This window comes from Struthio camelus, chromosome 1 (genome assembly GCF_040807025.1).
Source record: "Struthio camelus isolate bStrCam1 chromosome 1, bStrCam1.hap1, whole genome shotgun sequence".
Lineage (NCBI taxonomy): Eukaryota > Metazoa > Chordata > Aves > Struthioniformes > Struthionidae > Struthio > Struthio camelus.
The window spans coordinates 32,958,087-32,981,573 of NC_090942.1; the positions used below are offsets into that span (position 1 = coordinate 32,958,087).

General features: G+C 40.5%; 1 protein-coding gene across 26 annotated transcripts in view; it reads left to right on the forward strand.

Moving 5' to 3' along the window:
- Positions 1 to 2,102: 2,102 nt before the first annotated feature.
- Positions 2,103 to 23,487, forward strand: part of NRCAM (neuronal cell adhesion molecule) — a 155,331-nt gene continuing 133,946 nt past the window's right edge. For 9 of the 26 annotated variants that reach the window (XM_068933238.1, XM_068933277.1, XM_068933323.1 and 6 more), the window contains exon 1: positions 2,110 to 2,234. The gene's annotated coding sequence lies outside the window, so the exon portion shown is untranslated. Of the gene's footprint in view, positions 2,235 to 23,487 lie in introns of all 26 variants that reach the window. The other 17 variants (XM_068933391.1, XM_068933398.1, XM_068933447.1 and 14 more) reach the window with 5 other exon arrangements.

The following is a 23,487-nucleotide window of genomic DNA, read 5'->3' on the forward strand; positions in this document are numbered from 1 at the left end:
TGATGCTTCTCTCAGCATTTTATGCCTGTATGTTCTCAAAGGCAGGAGTGGCTACATATTCTTCTCGTGGAATGCAGTATCTTGGAAGCAAACTAGGCAATATCCTAACATTTCAGGCTATTTGTTCACACACTGCAGAGTGTTTCTTTACACCACAGTTTTGTTATTTTTAAGATTAAAATAATTTAGTTGGGAATTTGGGAGTGTCATAGCAAGAATAAATGTGAATAAGCAAACAAGAGCAAACATGTAAGGGTACATGGTATATTCAAGCACTCACTTCCGTCACTTTGTAAAAAGGATTTTCTTCACATCCAGCTAATCTTCTTTACATATTCAGGTCTCAAATGATAATACCCTAGCCTCAGATTGATAGGAACTCAAACAAAGTCTGCTGCAGTAGTGTCTGACTTATTGGATATTTATACGCATGTGCTATATCATTTATGGAGCCTGTTATTCATTTTGTGTGTTGTTTTTCAAGAGATCAGTTGTTCAGATTTAACTTGCCAGAGTCATAACGGGGTTTCTGTGGAGATGCAGGATACGGGTTTTTTGCTCATCTCGGATATTGTGTTTTGCACTATTAAGTTACTACCATAAAGTGCATCTTGAGAGCTGTTTCTTGGAATGTATAAGAAGTTAAACGCTATAAAAGTTACTGCCTTGCAGTGCACAAAGTGGTATATCTAGTCCTAAAATGACTGATTCAAAAGCAAGGTCAGCAGTAGTGGGTAATCACATTTTTTACTACATTTTAAATGTAGGCTGGGATTAATTTTGAACGATATTGAGCATAGCCTATATGTTACAAGAAGCACTGTGCTTGCTTTGAAGTGTCAGTAAACAGCAGTTTCAAAGTGGTCTTTAAATGCGCTCTGACAACGTATGTCAAATGAACTGCAGACGTGGAAGGCAAGGTGTACAAACACAGGTGTGCACTGTGGGCACTTCTTAACTGAGAGGTGCATCTCAAAGAAAGGTTTATTTGAAATTATCCCCCTCTGAGGCTTTTCTCTAAGGGGTCTCATCCAGCGTCTCTCTTTAAGTGATCATATCTCAGTGCCCGACTTCCTGAAGTTGCAAACTGAGGGATTTCGCCCAGCGTAAGGTTGTTCTGACTAGTGAAAAGCGCATCGGCGGGAGCTGCGGGCAGCTCCTGGCTCCTCTGTTTGCGGCAGTCCCCACGACAACCAGACTGCAGCGGATTCCACCGCCCCCCCGAAGAAGCCGGCAGTGCAAGCCTCTGCCCTTTTAAAGTCAGGGTAATTTACTGTATTGTTGCACCCAGAATGGCCGAAATTATTGGCTCCGCTCCTACAAACACTCGTGTTCAACTATACTACATGTGAGCCGCGCTGCTGAGTTCAATAGGGCTATTCTCGAGCGTAAAATAATATCCTTGTCTCCAGTTTGGGAACTAGCCGAAACCATGTATTTGGAGGGGCACTGCGAGGCTAAAATAGCGCGTCTATTTAAAACACTGCCTTTAGCAGGACCCGCACCGCTGGCGGGGGGGGGGGGGTGCCCCGACGAGCCGTTGGCAGCTCCCCGGCCGGGGGGGAAGGGGCAGGGGGCCGCTGCCGCCGCCGTTGCCCTACGCAGGCTGCGCGCGGGCGCTGAGGGAGGCTCCCGCCGGCTTTGGGGCCGTAACGGCTCTTTTCCAGACGCCCGAGACGGGGCGGAGGTGAGACGGAGCGAGGGGCTCCCCGAAGGAGGAGGCCTGGGACTGCCCGCAGGTCTGGAGCCGCGTCTCCTGGCGGAGCACGATCGCGGTTTCACTTTGATATCCGGCAAAGGGAGGGAGGGAGGGCGCCAACTGCCTCCCGGGCGGGGCTCGCTGCCCCACGGCGGCAGGGACGGCCGGGCGCTGCCCAAGATGGAGGTCCCCGCCCTGCCCCTCCTCGCGCCACCTCAGGTGTGAGAGGCACCCGCGCCGCGGGCAGCGCTGCCCCGCCCCGCCCCGCCCGGCCCCGCCCCGCCGCCGCGCGCCCCCGCTCCGCGGCGAGCTCGCGCAGGCGCGCTCCTTCCCCTCCTCTCTCCCATCCCCCCCGCCCCCCCGCGGCGGGCGCGCGCCCCGCGGTGCGGGCGGGGGCGGGGGCGCGGGCGCGGGGATAGGCGCGGGAGCGCGCCTGCCGCTGCTCTTCTCGCCGGGCTGCCGAGCGGGCAGGAGGAGGTGCGCGGCTGCGGGTCCCCCCAGCACCGCTTCCCGGGCGGAGGGGCTGCAACTACCCGTGAGTACCGCTCCCCGCCGGGCCGCGGGCAGGCACCGCGCCCGCCGCCGCCGCACCGGGAGGCGACGGCAGCCCCCCGATGGCGTGTGGCGGTCGCCGCGGCGTCCGGCCACGCCGCCGGGCATCCCCGGGTCCGGTCCGTCTCCGCCCCGGCTCGGCGGGTGCGTCCGAGGCTCCTCGCTGGGGTCGGGCTGGGGAAGCGGGGCGCGGAGCCGGGCGCGGGAAGGCGCCGATGCGCGCAGGGCACGGGCGCGGCGCGGCACCTGCCGGGGCCGCCAGCGGCCGCCGCGGCTTTGTTGTGGCCGCAGGTGGGGCCCGGCAGGTGCCGGCCCGCAGCCGCGCCCCGGGGCCGCCGCAGGGGCGGGCGGCGCGCTCCGCGGGTGGCCGGTGCCGGCGGAGTGCGCGGCGGCGGCGGCGGGCACCGTCGCGCCGCAGCGGCTGGGCAGCCGCGCAGCGTCTGCGCCCGGCATCGCGGCGCGGCGGGGGCGCGCATCCCTCCGCCTGGCAGCGAGGCGGCGGCCGGCGGGGCCGGGCCGCAGCCCCCCCCGCCCCCCCGGCTCGGCGGAGCCCCCCGGGCGCAGGGACCGCCAGGGCGCCATTTCGTGCGGCGCGGAGCGGCGGGGCCGCCCGGTGCCTGCCCGGCGGCGCTCGCCGGAAGGAGCTGTCGGTGCTGAAGTGGCGAGCTGGCCCCGGGATTAGGGTCTAAGAGGCGGCGGCGGCCCGTGGCTAAGCGCTTCTCCCATCTGGAGCGCGGCTCCGCGCGGCGGCGGCGCTGGGCAGCGCCCCCGAAACGCGCCCGAGCTCGCGGCGCCCAGGAGATGAGACGGATCTGCTCAGATAGCCACGATATATTTTGACATGTATTTACTGCGTCTTCTCCTTCTTTGCGGTGAATGGCAATGCCAAACAGGCTTAGAATCACCAAATGCTATCTCCAGCCTGAGGTGTTCGTATATGCCCTTGTTTTGCTTTCCCCCTTTTAAAGGGTAGATTAATACAGCGAATTGCAATGAAATCTGGCAAATATGCTTGCTGTTCAGTTACGAAGTAATAATTAACCAAACCTTGAGCTCCTGCTAAACTTCTTGGCACAGATGTGTTATTTTTGAAGTCAGAAATATGTTTAAGCCAAGGTTTCTGAGCCTAAGTGTAAATTCCATCTGATTAGTAATGCCAAGCTGCTAGATGTTTAAAGATTATGCTGTGTTTCAGCCCAGTCAATAAGGCCGTTCCATATTGACAAGTACATTGTGAAAAGAATACTGCTTACTAGCTGTCTGTGTAGCTAGTTAAAATCATGGAAATGCGATATTTAACTGCACAGTGAGAACTGGAGATCATGATGAGAAGCTCTTTTATCCGTAAGGGTCCAATTTTTCACTGTTTATTCAAACAAACTTCCTGCTGAGTGGAGAAGCCAAGATTTAAAAAAAAGGAGGGGAGTTAAACACAGACATGGCCTTTGAGTTCTTCTTTCTCTGTTTTTGAGTATTAAAACATTTCAATTCTGAATTCAAAATATTGTGGAAAAGTAAATGAAATGTTAAAACCTCATTGAATCTAACAGGCACAAGACTGTGCTAAAAGATGGAAGAAATTGAAATGATAAATCAGCTTGACAATTCTGGGTTGTAATTGTAGGGGACTGTGTATAGAGCAGGTCATTGCAATATCAGGAAAACATCTGAATTTCATTCTGAAGCTGACAGCAGCATATGTGCAAAGAGACATCTTGCAGGTATTCCTTTTGCATAAGTAATCAGCTGAAAAGAGAAAGATACTAGCTAGCTGTTATACTAGCTCAAAGGACCTACAAGAATGTATGGGAAAATGGCTTGCAGCACTCCTATTTTTAATATTTGTCTAATCTGTTCAGTGTTATCATTCATATGAATGCACCTCAGGCACCTGTTTAGTTGATGAGAAACCTTATTTTTGAATATAAATTGCAAAGTGAATGACCTGAGTTGCTTAAGAGTTTAATATCAAAGTCTGTGAAAATAACTTATTTGAATTTAGAAGTACTTTGAAATTCTCCCAGGTGTTTGATAACTAATTTTAATACAGAATTTGTAAGGTGTTGAATTCTGAGGCTATTGAATGTAAAAAAACAAGAACAGAAAACTCATTGCTTGATATTGTCCATTGAATGAATTTAAACTCTGGATTGCAAAAAGGACCCATAGCTAAAGGAAAAATGTACACCTGTGTAAGGACATCAGATGATGGGCTAGTGTATACAAGCTGATGTTTATGATGGAATAAAACCCTTTTCACCACTCGCAGAATAAATCCACAGTTAATCATACTCTTATTCTGACTGGTATCTTCTGTAATTAGTCTTATTGGCCTCAGTGAAAATACTAAAAAGTAATATTACTCAATGGCATCACCAGAATCTGATTCTTAATTACTATGCCTTATCTTCTTGTAGAAAGCATAATATTTAGCATGTCAACAGATTTTTTTTTTTTTTGAGGAGGAGGAGGAGGATTGTAATAAGAAAATTGGACTTTTTAAAATGGCCTTTATATTCAAGAATGGAATGAAATAATGAATCCAATGGATATTTACTGGTATCTGCTGTTAAGCTTATTGTGCTTTGACATTTCTTTCTGCTACTTAAAAAAGATGATAGCAGAAGCTCTAGTAACCAAATTACAGTTTCTTGGAATTAATGAGATGTCTCCTTAAATGACATATTTCATTGGTTTGAGGATTCCAATTTCAAGTCAGGAGAAGGTAATACTAATCTTCTCATTCTTCTTATTATACCAAATGAAATTGATTTCCATACTATCTGGATATAAAACATACTGACTATATTAAGGGTTTGGGCTTTTTTAATAGGTTATGGCATAGCTCAAATGACTCCATCAGCCTAAAAAGTAAATCTGTTTTGCTTGGAGCTGTGGAGCGGCTGTTATTCTGTAGTTTTATTCAGTTGTCCCAGATTACCTTGGACTGAGATTATTACCTTCCATTATATCTGAAGAGTACAGTAAGAACTGTGCTATTCAATTTTTACTTCATATGATAATTTTGTTATGTTTTATGAACAAAGTTGATAAAATGGGAAGTCACAGAGGAGAAGTATATCTCAGTAACATAAGCTGAGGGAATAACGTAGGAGGTCATCTGCTGGGCAATATGCAATGAATTTGATTTCGTCTTCTTGAGTGGGCTGATAGTATTCAAAAAATTCAGTTATATTTTCTCTGCAGTGATAATCTGTTGCATTTCAAATTAGTAAATATATGTATTGCCTATTCAGTTTAGTGTAAAAGATACTGTAACTTTATGCATATGTGAATGTTGTCTCCCACACGTAATACTAGGAGAATTTGTAAATAATCCTCAATAATAAGATTAGCATGATGTGCCGTAAGTTTTGTCATACTGTTTGTTAACCAGAAAAGCATAGTTGCAAGCTAGCTATATTGCTTGCTTCTGAGCTGGTGAGGGCTGGCTGAGCTTTTGGTTATTTACCTCAATAGAAAACTGAAAGGAAAAAAGTGAACAAAGGAGGTCTGTTTTGCCTGTCCCACTTGCTGGGCTGTTGTCTTTGCCCTTTTCAGTGAAGGAGGGGGTAGAGCTGGGTCAAAGTTGAAGAACACTGAAAAGGAATTGAAGTCTCATATTGAAATGTGAATGATAGCTTAGTTTGAGTGTTGAACAGATTTGTTTGAATTGAAAATTTTGTATCTGTGGAAGCTTTAACTGACAGATGGTGATGGACTAGCATATAGGGAGCTAGAAGGTATAGCTAGAAGTGTGTTCAGACCCAGATTAAGATGCTAAGTAAACAAGTACATATCAGATGAGACTTTTAATACTGGAGATACTGACGCTAGACACTGTGCAACACACTAGACATTTGATTGTGTGAATTAAGGGCAGGCCCTTGCAGCTGGCATACATTCAGACTTTTCTAGCCTAATTGCATTGCAAATACTTCTCTGGATTGCTCCTTAGCTTCTCCCCTTCTCGTCACTGTTGAATAAGTAAAGAAGTGTTCATCTGGCTCCTCTATTAACTAGTATAAAAAGCTTTCAATTTTTTTTTTTTGTTTTGCTGTATGAATTGGGATAAATGTATCTTAGTATTCATTTTGTGAATACACTGTTTTTCTACACTGTTTCATTTTTGAAATGGCTCGATTCATAATGTGATTACAGCTTTCCCCTTGTTAACTTTTTAGTATGGAAGCATAACAGCTTGAATTATAAAATGTTTCTGTAAGAGCTCACAGTACCCCCATTCTACTTTAACCAACCAAACTTTTATATAAAAAGCAGCGTTTGATCCAAAGTATCTCAGATGCACAAAAATAGCCAAGGGAGAAAAAAAGACTAGTTCAATTTATGAGGACGTGATAACTTTAAAAAACAGCCACATTAGAAAAGCTATCCAAATTAGCTGTCTACATTGTCAGTTAAATAAGACAGACTTAGTACTCATTTGGTCTCTCGAAATTCTGTAAATTCTCATGCAAGACTGCTGAATTTGGATGAGGTCCACTGGGAATACAGTTTTCTTAATACTTTGTCTGCACCATCAAGTATATATGACCTTTTAATTTCCCCTGGTTTAAAGTATGTAATTGTTACTGTTTAACAACTTACTTGAGGAGAACCAAAGTTGATCCATAACTTCTTGGTTGTATGAGTTACAATCTTTGGCCACTGTTTAGGCTTTTCTGGACAGTCTCCCAAAATATTAACATATCATGCTACTTTACAGGTCATTATCAAACTGAGGAGCTGACAGCAGTTATACACCAGTACAGATATTTTTGTCTTTCTGAACTGTAACTCATTTCTAATTTCCATTTTTTTATATTTCTAGCCTTTCTGCATTTGTCCAACTTGATTCTGAGAGTTCATGTAGAATAATCCCCTTTACAGTGTCACAGAACTGTAAGGCTATGTGTGAGCGTGCACACATGTGTGAGTATGTCAAATGATATTGCATACAATCAGCACAGAAGTCAACTGTTGTACCAGATTGGAAGCTAGGGAACAGCTCTAGTACAGCTAGGGAGTAGCTCTAGTGGCAGAGAATACTATCATTGAGTTAACTGAGTGGTTCACAGGGAAGTTTTCCTGTTGAATATTGCACTGTAACATGGGCAGGGTGGTATACATGAACATAGTTTGGAGTAAGAGGCTTAAGAAGATAGTGGATCAAAATCTATCATGAGGAGGGCTACTGTATCAGTAAAGGGACAAAGAACAGAATGTATTGAGTTTTGGATTAGAAAGAAGTGGTAGAGATGAGGGAGTTGGGAATAAAATTCCCTGGAAACCTTAAATAGGAAAGGGAACAGTCTTCTAGAGCTCCAGGTAGAATAGGCTGAGAGGGAACTTACAATTTAGAGATAAGTTTGTGGAATTAAGTAGGGCATAGCTTCTAGGTGTAAGGTGGGAAGTGCAAACAGTCCTGAAGGAGGGAAGAATCCCGAAAAGCATGTCAGAATCAAGGATATCAATTAACTTAAAGGGGAGTAGGAAAAGGGGGAAAACAGAGAGAATTTTCCTTGGTATTGGTCAAGCTGTTTTTTTTTCGTTTTCTTAAGGATCTGTCAAATCAAGCAATTTGAAGGAAAACATTAAGTGCCCCAGTTATCTTTGTGGCATGTTCTCCGTCGATCAAAGGGCTTTCCAAAGGTATTTAAGAATTTAATATTGTTGGTCAAATTCATCTCATCAGTAGGGTCGTACAACACAAGTTACCCTTCGTAGCTGGGTATAGACAGTCTCTTCGCTATTGCTCCAGTGTTTGAAAGGACTAAAAAGAGTGGGATTTCATTCCCTGCTACTGCTCACATCTCTAGGTGAATCAAAATGTAGGAGGTATCTTATGTGCCTTTCTCATTACAGTTTCCAAATGATTAAAATAAAGAGGTAAGCTTAATGTGGGCCGTGGCTATTCTTTGTGTAGGATGAAGAGGCTGAGTGACTCATTTCCTGGCACTTCAAGTAAGCTGTAGTCTGTGGTTTCTTCACCATCACCTACTGCTTGTGGACTGATGCTATGGTCTCTGGACAAACTAACTATAACAGGAAGTTTAACCCATTTTCCACAAAATAAAAGCAACTCAAGGGGAAGGTTTTTTTTTTTTTATCAGCTTACTGAGCTTTGTAATTTTGCCACAATTGTTACATGGCTGCATACTACTATAATCTGTTTTTTGCGATGGGTGAGATGAGATGGTAGTAGGTTGTGCTAGCCCTTTTGCTGTTTTTTAGTTTGTTCTGACAAGATGTATTATATTGTTTAAGCTTAGAAAAGGCAGGTGCATTCCTTTGCTTTCCTGTGCTGTCAAAATTGTATGTAATTTGAGTAGGTATACAACAGAGGAGCTTTATATTGAGAGGAAAGTGTACAAATAGAGTTTTTGCATGCGGTGTAGGATGAACTGAGGCCTCTAGTCATTCTTACATCTTGCAGCAGTAAGTTCCATGTTCTAGGTCCCTCTGCTAGTACTGTCCTCTGTAGATGTGAGCCTTTCTCAGTTGTCGACAGTTTGATGGTTCCAATGCCATTAGATTGTTGCTGTTGTTAAACTAGTCATAGGCATAATGGCAGCCCAGTTCAGTTCTGAATTAGGTTCTGAGTAAAGCTAAAAGCCAGGACAGGAAACTGCCTTCCCAGAATCCCCAGCACGTGTTGCAGAGTCTTTGGGCTATCATGTTTTGAAGGAGCTGACGTTTTTTTCTGGAGTGTGGGGGTGACCATTTTGTTATTGCAGTGATCAAGCCCGTAAGTCATAAGAACATCAGCCTTTGTGACCTGGCACGTTGGATAAGAATGGCCTTGTTCGTGAGATGTAAAGGATTCCTACTTCAACTTACTACTGTATTTATTTAGGTGTTTGTTTACACTGAACTTCAAAGATGCCAGAAGATAGGAATATCTTGGTAGTGAGGGTGGAAGGGGTAGCCAGTTAGGGGAGGGCATTGTCATAGAGAATCCACGGTCTTCACAGCATTTCTTTCTACTGCAAGTGTCGTTCTATTCTTGCTCAGGTATAGCTTTGATTAGGACAAAGGAGCTGATGAAGACTATTACCACTCAGACAACCTGTAGTGTTACTTGGACTCAGTTGTACCATGATGTTTATGGGGATGCAAAGGAATGCACCATTCATAGCAGAGCTCTGTCTGCCTTTTCTGTTGTCCAGCTCACTTTTATCTACTCATAAGCAGATTTTGGTTAGCCTTTTAAAAGAGCAAATAAAAAAAAAAAATCAGCCATTTTGTGTTTTATTTTGTATGTTCTTGTGTATGTGGTTTTTACCTCATCTGACGCCTTAAAGGCATCAAATGAGAAGAGAGGATCTCACCTGCTGTTCCTCTGAAGATGAAGGTTTGGAAACAGTTTTCTGTAATTGTTTTCCTGGGCATGTAGTAACAATGTAAAAGAGGAAGTTGCGTGACTGCTTCCCTGTCATGTGAGCTAACATGTATCTGTTGGAGGAGCAGTGTTAATAAATGGGTTACAGACCATGGTTCTTCCTAGCTACATGTGTTCGTCCATATCGGTCTTGTGTGATGTTGTAGAGTTTTACTTGCAGTGTAATTCTGATAACTTAAATTGCAAATCCTATTTTAAATACCCATCTTTTCCCTGAGAATCACTTTATGTATCTATGGACCTTGGAATTTAATAGCCAACACTTCAGTGTGTTACAGGATAGAGCATCTTCCCTCAGATGATAGCAACTGTCTACTCTCAATACCAACTGAAACTTAAGGTGTTGCTGTGAGGAGTTTTCATAAGTTTTCTGCTTTCCTATATTTTGAGAGTTTAAAAAGTTGGTGTTTAAACTTGGTTGTAAATGCTGACAAAAGTAGGAATGTCTTAAAAATTGCGGGCTGGCTATTTCTGTGAGATAAAGTTGAAATATAAGCAGTTACTTCACTGAAGAGAAAAGCAGGCCCAGAAAAGCCCCAGATGACCGAAAGCTAAACAATCTGCTAGACCTTGTGGGTGGCAGTTGGATAAAATGCATTTGTAACTTAAAAAGTGGGACTATATAAAGGTGAGCTTGACCACCAGAGGGCAGACCTACTATTTAATGAATGCGAAAAAGCACCACAGAAAAATGCCTATGCATATAAAAATATAGGGAAATAATGATTGAATAAATAGTCTATAGATATAGAATTTCATAAACATAAGGCATTTTGTCAGTAACATATGCAAGTAAATATATCTGCTTATAACTCAGTTATATTTTTGTATTCATTCAGTGAAAGTCAGTACGGACCATCAGATTGTGTAGTTTGACCTGTAAATAGTAACCTGTTAAACTTAACCCATTTACCTTTGTATTACCTTTGTTCCCAGTAATTTTAATTCAAGTGTATGTTCCAGGAAGGTGTTCATTTGAAAATGAAAAATAAAACACTTTCTCAATAGTTATTTATTCAAAAGAATAATTTAATTCTGTCTGAATGTGAAATGACTGGAAAATGACCTTAGCGTTCATGTTACTATAAAGATCTCCCAGCTTCTGCCTATTTTTTCCTCCCCCTGTTATTAAAAATAACAGTAATGCCCTTGAAAAATAAACAAATTTGCTTTTCAGAGTTTCGTGGAAAAATCTTTAATATTATAGTCCTAAAATTAAGTAGTTCAATAAAAGTAGTCTTTTCAGGAGTAAAACTGCAGTTTTTAGTAGCAAATGGCGTTCAGTGGTTTTTATTTAGATGTCTTACCTGAGAGTGTTAGGTGCTTAATTAAAGTATATCACATGTTGACTTTTACTGCTCATGAACCTTCTCATATTATTAGTTGTAGAGTCTCTTTTCTTTGAATTATTTTCTTCTAAAATGTAGATCCATTATGTAATGGAAGTAATACTAGTCTTCATCCTGTTATTTCCAAGTTACAGAAGTCCTTAGAGGTAAGTCCTAGGAGCTTTGATTGCTTTCTGTGGGCTGTAGTGGTAATTGCCAGAGTGAAAGATCATTGAAAGAGCCTTAAATGCTGCCCTAGATTTCCATTTTTCCCCACTACCTTTTCTAGCAGGCGCTATCCCCCCAGCAGCAGAATTTCTAGAGAGGACTTCTGTAAGATGATTTGCCGATACCATCCACAAATCTCTAACTGGAGCAATTTCCCCAATTAGTTTCAAGACTTTAAGAACTTCTTCACAACGTCCTCACCCCCTTGGCACTGAAATATGATAGTAAGTTTCTCATAGCATCAAGGAAAATATATTAGCAAAATTGACAGCGTCAGAGATTCAGGAGTATAATTGAAATCCAAGATTTAAGAGTCTTCATAGTTAAGGCACTTGGCTTCTTTTTTCTTTTTTTTTCCTTTATTGTAACCCTAAACTGTGCTTAATGTTAGGTTGTGTGTGGTTTTTTTTTTTATTTTTTTTAAATCTAGGTTTTCAGTAAATTGTTAAAGTTATGAGCCTTGACAGCTCTCTACAGGGACTAAACTCTATCTCTTGAAGAGAGAAGGAAACACTATTCTTGAACACATGCTATAGCTATAATCTACTGAAAGTTAAATGGATGCCAGGACTAATGTAAAAGTTTATATTAGTAGAAAGGTTGGTCTTCATGTTCACTACATTATACATTTTTGTGGTGTTCTTCTCTCTTCAGAAGTAAAGTTGAGATACTGTCCTGAAAGAGTCAAGAATTTCTATGCTTTTTCCTTTTCAACTTGATTGAGGTTATACTGAAAGACATGCCAAATCTTAGAATTGTTTATTCTCTTCATTACTGCCTTTTAATCCTAATTATGACAGAAACATTTCTCACAACAAAATCAAGTAAATAAATATCAATCTTTCTGTTATTTGAAACAGGAATATTTCATATTAAAAGTTAATATGCAGCTTCCTGATTTGACAATAAAGAGACATAGGAACATGGAATGAAAGGGGAAAGGTAAGAAAATGCTGAAATCAGAAGAAGGTGTGGAAAAGGGCAAAAATAAGGGGAGAGAAAGCAAAGAGACTAGGTCTATTTAATTACATGCAAATTGCTATTAATAGGACAAAGCTATGGTTTGTTCTTTACTAGAACAAAACCTCAAGCCACCATTTTAGTGAGTGATGCTCTTAACTATAAAGTATGGTCTGGCCTGGCAAAGAAAACAATTAGGTTAAAAAAGAAGTAATTAAATGGTGTAAGGAATAATAAAACTTAATTGTTCTCAAATTGTTGTGTATCCGATCCTTGCCCTGCTGTTCACTAGTACAAAAATGATGGTATCTTGATCTAGATTCTGATGTGTGGATTTTTTTTTTTTAAACAGACTAAGGGTAAATTGTCTTTTTTAGTATGGAAAATGACTTACGAAGAGAAAAACAGTTAGACCAACTAAAGATTAGGAGCACAGAAACAGGAATATGTTGGTCATACCCATTTAATATGTGAAAAGTGTTTGAGACTCTCTAAGTCTATAAGTATAAAAGTGTTCTGAGACTCTATAAGGCAAGGATCGCATAGCTGTATGCTCTGTTTATGTTCATCTGCGTCTCCAGACTCCCTTTGAGCACATGAGGAGGCATTCTGGCTGTCTGAGCTCTTGCTTTCCAGTTTGACACCTGTGTTTATATCTCTCCTGTGGCTGTATCGTTTGGCTCTCCGCAGTTTGTGTGGTGTCAGTGGAAGGATCAGCTCAGATAAGGCAGAATTAGATGGGCAGATCGTTGAGTATGCAGGGCGCATGTCTTTATTTGGCTCATCAGCTGCAGAGGCCTAGGCACAAGGTTACGAAGACTGAGAAGGCAGGGATGAGCGCAATCAGGCTGGGCAGTCAGGTCTGTAACTCATTTCTCAGTCTCCCAAGCTGATTATGTTGTTCTGGGAGTATTAACCCACTATGCTGTTCACTGCAGTACATCGGTAGGCTGGACTTGCTGTACGTATCTGAGGTGTAGGCTGTGCCACAGTCTAGTGTAACATTCATGAATGAATTACGTCAGCGTGATTGAGTTGGCTTCATTGAACAAAGCACAGATTTTTGAAAAAGTAGTAATTGCAAAGGGCAAAAAGGAACAGCTGTGTTGGATGGTAGATAATTGCTGCAACCTCTCATGGTTTAAAGTCTGAGAAAGGGGTGAGAGAAGTTAGGGAAAGTTATAGTGTAAGCGGAGAAACTAATTTTTCCATGAATTGAACTGTTATGATCTGTTCTGATATACTGCTGGGAAAAGATTCTGTATGATGAATACAACTCAAAAGCCTAGAGAGCGTACCGTGAATCATTGATATTAACCTGAAGTGGAAGGAAATAACTAGTGTAGTGATGAAAAGATATTAGGATGAAATATTGCACTACAAACCTGGATCGCTTCCAGGACAGAAATTACAAACATTGTCTTTCAGCTTTCAAATTGAAAAGAGCTGATCGAGTTGAAATGAGGCCCCTAGAGCGCACGAAAAGGCATACGGAGGCCCCTGGGGTGGCCCCAGGATGCCCAAGGAAGACTTTGGGGGGCTTATATGCTGTTGTTTAATTATGTGTGAAAATATCTAAATAGACCATAAAACCAGTATTAACGAATAAAAGAAAAATAACCCTTGCTGGAAGTTTAAAACCTCCTAAAGGAGTTTCTCTTGTGATCTCTGTGTAGCGTTTATTTAAGATCCTAATTGTGACAATACGCTGAAATGAAATGGCTGTTTAATAGAAGAACCACATGGAATAATGCTGATCCATAAATTTCTCTGTCTGACTCATCCTAGATGATAAAGGATGGAGTGAGACATCTGTTTCTGAAAACATGTCTATAAAAATAATTGAATATGTCCTTTCATTAGTGCCATGTTATATCTGTAATTATGGGAAATAGTTCGTAAATCACTGAGGTGAGCTAATTTCAAACTAATCATTTATTTTTCAAAAATAGAATTCAGATTAATTGAATTATTTCATAATCAATTATTTGATTATATTGATATTTTCCTCAGCTTCAATATGAATTTAGTTTGGTAATTAATAAACAGGAACTAATTTGATATTGTGGCTGGCCCTGTGATGCAATGACTTATTTAAAAAAATAAAATATTTTAAATTATAGTGCTTTTCAACATCAAATGTTACTTACCAAAATACAGCTATTGATAATTTTGCAACACTAAATATTTTCTGAAAAAAATATCCATCACTTTTCTGAGGGAACACAAAATGGAACTCTAAACCTGTATAATGCAATTTAATTTGAAAAGAAAAATCTGTGCAGTGCCCAAAATAAAACACTTGCAGTTCTAAGTAACACCCAGAAGAACAACATTGTTGAATTCCCTTGTCTGCTTTATCCCTTTATTGCTGTTTTTCCCATCCTATGGTAGATTTTTAAATACTTGCTATTCAGGCAGAGGCAAGTAATTAGTATGTAAATCTTACTTTTATGAGTGCAATTGTTTAATAGTAGGCATGGAATTGTAAAAAATTAAAGGTTTCTTCTAGGAAGGCTTACATGCTTAAATATAATTAGACAGCTAGACTTTGAAACAAATATTTTAAAACCTTTGTGGTGTTTGTTGTGTAATGACTTCTGTGTTTTCATATAAGATGACTGTGCAAATTTTTGAAAGTTCTTTGAGGCTGAGACTATCTGTCTGTACCCTACCAGTCATAATGAGATTGTAATTTATGATTAAGGTTTCTAGACATAATTATTATGCAGGTATTATGCAATACATCTTTTCTTTAGAACTAATATCTTTAAAGAATATTAAATAAAGCTGGCCCTGGTAAGTATGTTAACACTGGTCAGAAAAATATTGTTCTACTGTTCTGTAGCAGAATTTAAGAAAATTTAAAATACTCTGTGAAAGAATGTTTCTTTTGAGTACTTCTACTTTCAGATGCATTTCATGTAGTATACCTTACTTATCAGAAAGCGTTTTTTTTTTTTTTTAACTATTAAACAGGCTGTATTTGAGACTCTGAATATTACTAGGGATGGAGAAAAGAAGACGTAGATTTATATCCAGCTAGTTTAATTCTGCATAGTGCTTCAGAAACTAACAACTGTATATAGTCAAGAAAATAAAATATCCTCCAGATGGCTTAGGGAGATAGCACCATTTTACAGCTTGAAGAACCAGAAGGGCCAGATTATCCTCACTGACTTGATCATCAGCATGAATGAATGATATTCTCTTTTCAATACTCAAATTATTGATTAGACTAACAAGTACAGAATTTGATGACAGAAGGATGGTGAATTTTGAGACTTAATCTCATAGCATTTTGAAGGGAGAAAAGCTTCCTTTATATATTTGGCCAACTGCCTCAAGAATTCCAAATGGTTTTGATGTTACTTTGGCGACTTTTAGAAGTAATGTCACACAGTAGCTTCAAATAAAAAGCTTGCCACTGAACATATTTTTATTTATTCCCAAAGCTATGTGTTTTGTTAGTCTAAATGTATTTGGTTTTGGGAATGCAGCTGTTTATCAGTGTCATTAAGATGTAGGCTTAAAGGGCACATCAGTATCTAAATATAGAAGCACAATGCACTGTAACAAAAGCAATCCAGGCAACCCTAAAGGCATTCTACTTTCTTGAACAGTTTCCTTGCTCTGATTTTCAGGGTGAGGAGGAATACTACTCCAGAAAACAGCTTTGCAGCAATTTAGTGACAGGTGTTAGGTCTGAGCTATATTTGGATTAAATACAAAGCAAGTTCCTAATCATGGGGCTGTTGATCAAATAAGCTTCATTTCCATGATGTGAGCAGTGCCTCAGCATGATTTTTTTGATCTCCAGAGGTTTAGGGCGGTATCAGGTCTTTGGGATGTGTGGTAGGGAGTGTTAGCATGAATATTCCCAGAAACCTTTTGGTTACCATTACCAGCCACAGCCTTGAAACTGAATATAGTGAACTCTTGGTTATTTGTTAGCGGGTCATCCATGTTCTGTATTAACTGTGCTATAAATGTAGAGCTGTCCCGTTTGGCTGAGAGTAAGCTTAGGTCAGAAAGCAGCGTTACCACTCTTACGTGATGCTGACTGGTTTTAGGTCAGGATTAATTAGACAATTCCTGTACATTCATAGTCAACAGTATGACTGGCCTCTTTTGCATCTCATTGAGTGCCCTTCTGTAACTTAATGCACGTACACATGTATTAGCCATGTTTTTTTCCTAATTATTTGACCCCTGTGTTGACTTGGATAAGTGAAAATTAACTGGGCAGTTTAAAGTGTGTGTGCGTGGAGGAAGCGAGAAATGACACCTTATGAAGTGACAACTGTATTGTATATTAGCTTCAGTTCCCATCTGGTCTTAAGGTGTAACTTCTGTGGAGGATATGCTGTCGTTCATCACTATCAATTTTAGACAGTTACAGTATAAAGATCAGTAGCTAAAGGAAACTACTGGAATCACTTAACTCTTTATATGAGAAAATAAAAAGCAGGTTTGGTGGTGGTAATGGTGGTTGTTGTTGTTTTTTTGTTTTAAGAAGCCAGAGTTGTGAAGCCAGCTAGACCTGGACTGATTTGAGAACTTGTAAGTGGTGGAGGCAGCCTTATAATCATATCTGTGTAGTATTTTAAAGTACTTACAGGAACACTGCTGATGCACTGAACTTATTTAAAGTATTTGAGAAAAATGTATGTGAAATGTGTGGGGTTTTCAGTCTGCTGTCATTACTTCAGAATTACATGAAAATATTCTAGTCTTTTGGGCTTTTTCTGGTCTGCCATCTTACATGAACTGGGAGTAATGCTTCTAGAATTAATTTGAATGACAGAATGAAAGTAATCACAGTTCCATTCAAACTTCATTAGTTTGTTACAACTTTGATAAAACAAATGTTTCCAGGCTAATTAGGTATTATGCCTAAATGTTCGATCTGGAAGCCATTAGGGAAGTAGCACAGATGCAGATGAACTAGGCTTAATGTGACTGCAAAAGCTGGGAAATGACTTTAACATTTTCCTTGAAATAGACAATGTAATCCTTTGTCTTCAAATAACTTTTAAGACGTTGTTGCAGTCATACAGCTGTGGTGTGTGCAGTGGGGTTTTTGTTTTTATTTTTAAACAAGTAATTTACTGGTATCTGTTGTTTAGGGTAGCGCTCACCTGGGGAATTGAATCTCTCAAACTGGATAGGGTGGTTAGTCACTGACCTGATAATGATGGGAGTCTCTTCAGCTGGATTAGATGAGACTTACAGTTTTTTTTCCTGCTGTTCATGCGTGATTTGTTTCTACTGGTTACCTTAAACTCTGTACAAAACATCTCCTGATTTTCTTGTGACTGTACAAAAGACTGTGCTGCGTGGTTATGTCTGCATCTACAAGAACAGTTTCTGCTACCTGGGGGAAGTGTCTGGGAATGGCAGATTCTCCACCTGAGATGCTGATCATACATTTCCCACTTGGAGAAGTCCTGTAACAGTTAGTCAGTTGCCTTGGTGTAAAGGCAATTGGGAGTTTAGTCAGTCAGCAAGGTCTCAAGTCAGTCCTTTGTCTCGGATCAGTCCATTGCCTCATCCATGCAGAGGTTAGCCAATGAGTTCCTGGACCACCGTAGGAGTTGGTGACTAAGCGTGCTGGATTTGCACACAGACACAGCTCTGATACCTAGCTACATCAGAATTAAAACTATAGCACAAACTCAGAATTCATGCTTTTTATTGCAATTATAACTTAAATTCCATAGATCTTGCCGCAACATACAGTATATTGTTTCGGACCATAATCTGGTAGTAACAGCAAAAAAAAAGAAACTGAGGCACACTTAAAGTTTGTGGGAAGATTTTAGTGTTTTACATTTTATATGAAAACAGTGTGTCCTAACTGTAGTTTCTGTGGTTGTGATTATTGCAAACTTTATGTGCTGTTAGTGGCAATGGCTGTAATGTATGTTTCAAGTAGGTCACTAGTACAGCTTATGAAACTGGAGGTCATTATTCTGATGGCAGAAATGGTGTGAAAAAAGTCAGTACTTCACTGAGACGGAGTTAAGTGCCAGAAAAATGCAGGAAGCCTCTCTGCTTTCACTTGTTGAAGGCTAGGAGAGTATTGCCATAGACATGTTCTTGTCCTCTAGCCCTTTGCTTTTAGCTGCTATCAGAGATGAAGTGCTGGGCTATATGGATCTTGGCTGTTATGCCAAGCGAATGCCAGACTTGGTAGGACGTGCAGCAGTTGTATTTGCAAATTTAAAGAGAAAATCAGACCTAAAGCAGCTAATGAGTTGGAAATTTGCTGGACTCTTCGGGTATTTCTATGAGAAGTGTTATTGTAATAGTAGAACATATCTGCAAGCTGTGTGTGTGTGTGTATGGAAAGAGAGTGAGAGAGAACATGTAATCTTTTGGTATATGATCTGAGAGTGGTGTCTTGTCCTCCTAACAAATTCATCTGTGCCAGAATTTGAACTTTTTGGTACAGGGTAGTAAGGCATCCTGCCTAATACAGCTGTTTGTTTTTTCCCATTTTGCTTGATGATGAAAAATAAGAACTATCTGAAAACCAATCCAATGAAGTGTTTATCTTCCATTAAAAGCATTAAGGAATCGCTAGATGTTGTATCTAACTTTGAATTGGCCTTTTGGCCCTGTGCTGAGCAGAGTGGGAGGCAAGAGCTTAAGCTAGTTGATTTCCAGAAGTCACTTCCAACCCTGACTGTTCTATAATTCTTTGTTATATTATCTGTCCACTTAAGAGCTAGTCTATTGGTAGTTCTGAGTGTAGATGCCTCAAAAGTGTTGGAAGGAAGGACACTTATTCCAGTCGTTAGGGCACTTAAGAAGTGGGAGATTTTGGTTCTGGTTTTTAGTTGGTCTTAATGGGGTCTCAGTTGCTTTTGTTTTGTGCACTGGATGCTCTCCTAAGCGCTATCAGCGAGGGTGTGCTTTGTGAAAGCTCTCATCTGCTTGGAGCCCCTGTGCAGTGGGGAAAGGCTGGAAGAACTGGTGCGCCACATCACGTTCTCTAATGAGTCTGCAGTATATAGTAAATCATCATGAACCCTGCTCAGCTAGCTCTTATAATACAGAGGTTGAAGTTGGATCCCTGACTCCTTAAGTATGTTCTCCAGCTACCAAACTGTTGAGAAGAAAATGGGCAGGAGTATCATTCTGCTTCCTTTCATAGACCTAGTTGTGATCCACATCACATCTGACTTTTCCAGTTCTTCTAGACAATTTAGGTAAACTTAGGTGCTTCACTGTATCTATCAAGAGAGCTGTAGAGCCTTAGGTGGAAGACAAATATTTGTCTGCCCAGAACATGTGCTTCTGAGTATGGAAGGATGAATGAAATAAACTCCTTAGGAAATTCTAAGGCTAAATAGGGAGTTGTATAGTGTATTTAGGTATCTGGCACTACCTGATGCTACAAACTGAATTCTGTTCAGGATTTAAGTGGAATAATGTGCGTTAATATAAGGTTTAATACTAGCTTCCCACCCTAAAGTTTTGCCTTTAGTAAAGCAGATTATAACTTTGTTTTATGTATATTATCCCCCAAAGGTGTGAATAATTCACCAGAATGGAACATGGGGCTCATGTAGCTTAATTTCCTAGGACTACTGATAGTTCTCTAAATAAGTTCATATTTGCACTAGAGCATTAAAAATCAGTTCATACCACTGTACTGTTTATGCATATCATAAATGCTATAAAAGAACTACTCTCAAAATAGAAGAAAAAAACCAAAAGAATTACACTAGCTGAGTACAACTCCTGATTTGGACATTGCATTTGTGAATAGTAAACATTGATTTGATGTCAGAAATATTTTTAACAGGATTACCAAATGCAAATGGCTTTATGTAAGACAGATTACCTATGGCTTTAATACAGGATTGTTTTTAAGCCAGAGGCTACATTTTGCTGGGTTATGGACATTTGTTTATAGCCTAGCACATTAGGATTAGGCTCTGCAGAATACTGTTTTCCTCAGTATTTTGAGGTTAGATCATTTCATTTTTGAGTTTAAAGTTACAACCCTAAAATCTGAATAGTGATTTTTCAATAGCTTTCCGGATGGATAGCTTCTTTGTCTAGGATTATTACAAACAGCCTGTTTTGTATAGGTAAGATCAGAAACTGCTTTTGTTCTTCATACCCACTGTAATTATTTTTTTTTTTCCTAAGGCAGAGAATTTATTCGGTTCCCAAAACAGCACAAAAGACCTAATGCATTTCCTGTACAGTAGAAAGTATAGGGACAAAATGTCGTATTGCAAAGCAGATCAGTGAAATGTTAGTTTTGTGCTGAAATACAAGGAAAATCTTACAAGCAGTTAAACTCCAAATAATTTATAAAAGGCCTCATACATACAGTACTGCAAGTTCTTGACCTTTTGGTGAATGAAATTTCAGGAAGCTCACCCAGCTGGCACAGAATAGCTTCATGTGACTCCACATTATTGTCATTGCTTTATTCTCTGAATGCCTGAAATGTGCCACTCCCTATTAGAGAGACAGGAGAAAGGAACTCTCTTACAAAGGTAATGTTTCCTTTTGGAAAGCCAAAATCTTTGAAGTACTCAACAGACTCTGTTATCTAACAGATTTAACTGGAAGCGTGCCTTTTTCTCCAACTAGTTTCAGTTTTTTATTTTACTGGGACTAATGCTGAGTTTCATTCAAGTATTCTGACTTGTAGTTTGGGCACCAAGGCTTCTACCAAACCTTTGTTATGCTGGTGTTTTCGCAAGGAGGAAGCATTTGGCAGCATTTCCTGTTGTATAAGGTGGATATAGCGTATGCAGGCTAAGAAAAGTAGAAACTTCGGAGGAAGGAATTGGCTTTAAATAAACTATTTGTATTGCACATAAGAAATGTGCAAGCAAAAAATAATTATAGCTCACTCTTACATGCAGTTTCTTCCCTCTTGTTTTAAAGAACTAATAAATGCTTTCTTACGTCCTGTGACTTCTGTTCATATCTCTTTTCCCATTGGCATAGTTCTCACTTCTAAACAATTCTGTTCTCAGAGGATCAAAGTATGACTTCCAAATGCTGCAGATCATAAGGAATTTGAATGCTATGGAGTCAATCAGAGCCTACCTCTATAAGACAAGAATTCTTCTGGTATTCTCCATCTACGATTTCTAGGCAGTGTAGAGGTGGATACTGATGTGCTCCAGGGCAGGGAATATTAATTTTTGAGAGACCTGAGAAGAGGGATGCTGATTTACAGGAATTTTTGATGAAAATTCCTGGTAAAAAGTGTCTAGAAGCTATCTTAAGAAAAGCTCATTTTAAATGATTACATATGATTTATACTTCAAAGAGGTGATAATCCAGTGAAGCAGGAAGTTCAAGGTCTCTTAAATATCAAGGAACCAACTGGGAAAGCCCATGGCTTCCTACTAGGCTCAACTCTCCTTGTTCCCTTCAGTTTCCAGTAGGCAGGAATTAGTCCTGGAGACATGGTGCACTCAGCTCTTAAATGACAATCTGATTAAGGACATAGCAGTGATGTGCATGGGTCTCACATCTTGAATATATGGGACTAGTGGTGGTAATGTTTCATAGTTTTGCTCATGGCCTTCCTCATGGGCTTTGCTGTCCTAGGCACCTGCATGCACCTAGTGCCTCTCTAAAAGTGACCCGTCTGGAAACAGAGAAGAGGGATAATGTTTGGAAGGGGAGAATGAAACCTGTATAAATCTGTCAGCTTGTTACAGGCAGCAGGGATGCAGTCATTTCTTTTAGGTTAAAAATAAAATGCAGGTGTTATCAATGAAATAATCTTATTCACAGTGGATGAGTATACTTCCTTATCTCAGTCCTCTGAAATAAGGAGAAATAGTTTATTTGGTTCTTCTTTCCCCCTCCCCCCCCATCTCTCACACTTTGTGTAGCGGTCCCACACTTGCCCCAAACCCCTTCAGTGCACTATTTTAAAGGTATTTGAGCAAATAAGATTCTCTTGAGTTGTGTGAGAAACGCTATCAAAGCAAATGCTTACAATTGTATTTCCAAGTGACAGTTTTGAAATCTGTCGCAAACATACATGCAGTAGACTGCATATATAGGCTGTTCTTATTTGCCAGTAGGCTTACGGATCATGAATTCCTGATAAGACTGAGCTGTTCATTTTTCTTAATCTGTGTGGCTCAGGACTATGGATGCAATGTACTTAAACAAGCCTTATGAAGAAGTTTAAACTAAAAGCCTGAGAGAATAATAACAGGGAATTTTGTTATGTGGACTCTTCCTCATTGCTGGATTAATATTAGTGTACTTGTTGAACTTCATGAATTTAAGCTGCCTCTTATGGTAAATCTCTCATGGGAGAAGGTGAAGCAGGAGGGAATACAACTACAAAGTAGTTCCTTCCCTTTGTTCTTCCCTTGCCTCTGTGCATCACCAGCTGGTTGTGCATGAGGAGGAGGAGGAGGAAGAATTTTGCCATCCTTCTGAAGTGGGTTGGACACAGCATTGCCAAATGTTTGCTGTACTGAACCTAATGAATGTGTAAAAGGCAAAATGATATGTGTTGAATGTTTGTGCACTCGTGGACATTTGAGTGAAATGGCTATCGTTTCTGCACAAAACTAAAGTACCCGCACTGGCCTTGCATTACTGGGGATTATTTGAAATCCACACTTGTTTATTTGTTTTTCTTCCCCTAGAGGAGGTTTTTTCTTGCAGAATCCTTGAATAAAATTGTCCTGTACTTAATAGGATAAGCTTATGATGGTAGGGTGAGAGGGAGCAAAACTTGCCACCCTTCCATAGGTCTTGAATACATAGAGTTGTTTGAGGCCTAATTTCTTCACTTTCCCCCCCCTACCTATTCTTGAAGTAGATCTTCTAAAGTTTTACAGGTAAACTTGTAATGCAACTCTTCTTTTGTGGGGGGTGGGGGGGGAGAGGGGCAGGAGGGAATATGTAAGTTCTAGCTCTATCCCATTGAGTGTACCTTCATACCTTTGTGTACAGAAGAAGATGAAATTAGTTCAGTCTATCATTTCTGTTATGAAAAATCTGAAAGTCTTTAGACTGTACCCATTAAGAATGTTAGTTCCTTCCCTTTCTTGACCTAGGTAGGGAGAGGTTAAACATAAAGGGTAAGAACAGATGCAACTGTGGAGTGTCACCTGTTAGCTTCTACCATGTCCTTATCCTGTACATTTATTTACATGATTTACATGATTTTCTGAGGCACGTGACAGCTTTCCTCATTTGTACACCTGAGCCGGAAATTGGAAGTGAGTTGTTTAATGGTAGGGCTGAGGTAAATACAGCACATCTGGTCACTTCTTTGCTACCTCTTCCCCTCAGTACATCTC